The sequence below is a fragment of the Coffea eugenioides genome, chromosome 8, assembly GCF_003713205.1.
Source record: "Coffea eugenioides isolate CCC68of chromosome 8, Ceug_1.0, whole genome shotgun sequence".
NCBI lineage: Eukaryota > Viridiplantae > Streptophyta > Magnoliopsida > Gentianales > Rubiaceae > Coffea > Coffea eugenioides.
The window spans coordinates 18,843,273-18,847,517 of record NC_040042.1 but is presented as its reverse complement, the minus strand read 5'-3'; the positions used below and the strand labels follow the sequence as shown (position 1 = coordinate 18,847,517).

The 4,245-nt window shown below is 42.6% G+C and overlaps 1 non-coding gene across 1 annotated transcript; it reads left to right on the top strand.

Moving 5' to 3' along the window:
* The first annotated feature begins 2,521 nt into the window (after positions 1-2,521).
* Positions 2,522-2,628, top strand: LOC113781769. Its single transcript, XR_003469675.1, has one exon. It is a non-coding gene; the product is annotated as a small nucleolar RNA R71 (small nucleolar RNA).
* The last annotated feature ends 1,617 nt before the right edge of the window (positions 2,629-4,245 follow it).

Genomic DNA, 4,245 nt, shown 5'->3' with positions numbered 1-4,245 from the left:
GCAGGTGCATTGCACAACCCGAAGGGCATTCGTCTATAAGCAAAGGTCCCGAACGGGCACGTAAAGGTCGTCTTCTCTTGATCCTCTAGTGCAATTGCTATCTGAAAATATCCTAAAAATTCATCCAGAAAGCAATAGTAAGCTCTACAAGCCAACCGTTCAACCATTTGGTCAATGAAAGGGAGAGGGAAATGATCCTTTTTGGTGATGGCATTCAACCTGCGGTAGTCAATACACTGCCTCCATCCAGTGGGTTTGCGCACTGGCACGAGCTCACTCTTTTGGTTGGCCTCTACCGTCACTCCTGCCTTCTTTGGGATTACCTGAACTGGACTCACCCAAGGGCTATCTGATATCGCAAAAATGATCTCCACATCTAGCAATTTTAAAATTTCTTTCTTTACCACTTCCATCATAAGGGTATTGAGCCTCCTTTGAGCCTGCCGTACAGGTTTGATATCCTCTTCAAGTCTAATCCGGTGCATACAGATGGAGGGGCTGATCCCCTTGATGTTTGCGATGGTCCAACCTATCGCCTCTTTATGCTCTCTAAGAACTCGGATCAACTTCTCCTCCTGAATTTTCGAGAGTGCAGCTGAGATAATTATCGGAAGTGTTTCATTGTCGCCCAAATACGCATATTTTAAGTGTTTCGGCAGGGGCTTCAACTCCAATTCAAGTGCCTGTACCACAGATGGTAATACCCTTTGGTGAGATTCGGGAATCAATATAGGTGAAACTTCGTACCTTTTTGTGGAGGTTGGCAATGAGTGTAATGCCCCTATCGTGCATTTTAAATCCTCACTCTACTCCACCTCAGGAGTCGTCTCCAACTCGAGGTACTTGGTCAAAGCAACCTCCAATTCATCCCTGCCAACAGTTTCAAACACTTCCTGCACCACAGGGTCAATAGCACTCACGGAAAAAACAGAGCTAAAGTTGGAGTTTGAGGGATATTTCATAGTATCAAAGATATTAAAATGCACAATCTCCCCATCAAACTCCATGGACAAGGTACCCTTATTAACATCAATTTTTGTTTGTGCTGTGCTCATAAAGGGTCTACCTAATAACAAAGGTGAGGGATCGGGGGAGTGATCATCATCCATATCAAGTACATAAAAATCAGCTGGAAACACCAAATCATTAACTTTTACCAACACATCTTCAACCAACCCATCAGGATATGCATTAGTTCGGTCAGCTAATTGAATGATTATCCCAGTTTCTTTTAATGGACCTAGTTTCAGAGAAGCATAGATAGATTTAGGCATGACATTAATTGACGTTCCCAGATCCAACATGGCCCTTCTAATCACAGTGTTGCCTATCCTACAGGGAATAGTAAACATACCTGGGTCCCCGCACTTTGGTGGAAACTTTCTCTGCAGGACCGCTGACACATTCTCCCCAACAATGACCCTTTCATCTCCCCTCAACCGCCTTCGGTTGACACACAAGTCCCTTAGAAACTTGGCATAATTCGGCACTTGTTTGATTGCATCTAACAGAGGGATATTTATCTCTACCTTGCGAAACACCTCCAAGATCTCCTTCTCCTTATTCTGTTTCTTCGATTTTTCCAACCTGCTAGGGAAAGGAGGCGGGTTAGTTTTAACTGTAATTACTGGGTCTGGAAGTACCTTTGGACCTGCACTATTGCTGTCCTCCCTCTCAAACTTATTTTCGATCTTTTCCTCGTCCTTGTCCTTCGGGATCACAGGCTCAGGCCCCAGAATTTCCTTCCCGCTTCTTAGGGTCATCGCGCTTACATTCTTCGGGTTCAATTTAGGCTGAGATGGCAATTTACCTTGGACTTGGGACTCCAAACGATTTATTTTTGTGGCTATTTAATTCATTTGATTTCTTATGTCTTGCATTTTGGAGTCCGCCTTTTGGTGATGTTGCGCGGTGGTAGCTATCAGTTGTTTCATCATCTCCTCCAAAGATGGACCAGAGCTCGGAGACGGAGGTGGTCGGGGTTGATACTGCTGCTGGTACCCTTGCTGTCTGTTCGGTACAAAGTTGGGCTGCCTATTTCCTCCATAATTGAAAATCGGGTGGTCCTTCCAGCCGGGATTGTACGTATTCGAGTACGGGTCATAGGGCCTTCTCGGCGTGGGCGCGTGACCAGCCATGTTTACTTGCTCTACACTTTCTTCCTGAATCGCTGGGCACATTGTTTTTGTAGAATGGACCCATACCAGTGCAAATTCCGCCACCAACCTTGGTCTGGGATGCATTTCGCATACAGCCAGTTACCTAACAACGAGCGCGTCAACTCAGTTAAGACTGCTGCTGGATAGAGGATGTCTCTAACCTCCATTCACCTTGCGTATTGGGACATTCCTCCCTCGTTAACCGAACTGTTTGTGAATTTTCTGTCATCCCCTCTATTAACTCCCATGCTATCCCGAGGGATTTTATTCACAGTGCACCTCCACTTTGCAGCATCAATTATGCGCCTCTGTCTCTGAAAAAGAGCCCCCCATAAAAATACTGTATGAGCAACTGCTCACTTATTTGATGTTGGGGGCATTTGATGCACAACTTCTTGAATCGCTTCCAGTACTCATAAAACGACTCCCTCGGATGCTGCTTGATACCACAAATTTCTTTCCTTAAACTCGCAGCTTTGGACGCAGGGAAATATTTGTCTAAAATTTTTTTCTTCAACTGGTCCCACGTGGTGATACTACCTGGTGGTAGGAAGTGCAACCAGTCTTTTGCTGAATCCTTCAAAGAAAAATGAAATGCCCTCATTTTTATTTGCTCTTCTGTAATGCCCGGGGGTTTCATACTGTTGCACACGACATCAAACTCCTACAGATGCTTATACAGCTCTTCACCTGGTAAACCATGAAAAGAGGGTAAAAGATGAATCAGACCAGATTTTAGTTCAAATGGAGTATTATCATTTAAAGTTGGGAAAGTAATGCATAAAGGCTGCTGATTTAAATCAGGAGCAGCCAACTCCCTTAATGTCCGTGCATTAGCCATGGTTCCTTCCTCCTGGTCAGAGTCACTCGAAGTGTCACCAAACGAATCTGTTGGTTTAACTTCTGGCTCAGGTCTCCGAGATGCAGCACTGGACTGCTCCTCTCTGAACTGTCTGGTTTCCTTTCTCGTTCTACGCGCGATCTTTTCTACTTCAGGGTCAAAAATCAAATCACCTGTACGAGAAGACCGAGGCATACACTAGAAAAATACCAGCAAATTAGAGCAAAAATGAATTTAAAAAGAAATAAAGAATAACGCCAGTCCCCGGCAACGGTGTCAAAAATTGACAGGTTGTCGAAGCCTGTGCAATAATAAAAATTTGCTCAAACTAAAGGTAATTTCTGTAGATAGCGGTGAGCAGGGTCGAATCCACAGGGACTGGGAGTAATTGTTTCTTTTCAAATTCACAGTGACAAGGGGGGTGTTTTTATCTCAGGGGTGACAATTTAAGCAATTCAACTAAAAATAAAATAATAAAAATAAAATAGCCAACTAGAAATTAAATAACAATTTACTATTTACTAAAATCAAATGAGTGATAATTAAGAATCTAGCCAAGGAATAACTTCAGCATTGGTGCACCTAATTGATCATCGAATCAAAGGCAATTCCAATTATTTATCAATAAATAGGTTATAACTGCCAAACAAGCGATGGCAGTCAACCCCTCCTTACTGTGTCGGTGATTAAGGTACGCCCGTTAATCACTGCTCTAATTAGAAAATAATCCTAGGTACGCCCATAAGATTTAATTCCCTAATTGCCTTACGTATTAGAGGAACCCTATTCTAACCAAATAACGCACTACCAGGGTTCTTTTAGATTAACCCGCGTATTCCCCTGACACAAATCTAATCATGCCAGTTGTCACTATTCTGAGGTAATTAAACAATTACGGATTTAATACCTCAATTGACAATAGATTATTAAATTAACTAATTATCCGGATCCAAGACAATCAATTAATTAAACAACCATAAGCACTGCAACCAGGGAATATACAAATACCAATAAATAAAAGAAAAAGATAAAGTTAAGTCGATCTCACAATTTTAGGTTACCCAAAGCATCCGTTGTCCCTTGACTAGGAAAAAAGGGGGTGGTAACTCATGTTGCATGAGAAAAACCCATACAGAACTGAATGATAGTTGCGGCCATTATGTTGCAAGAGGATCCACTACAGACCACAGGAAAAATTCAAACGAAAAAGCTACAGGGAAATGATTCAATGCTTCAATTGCCTCC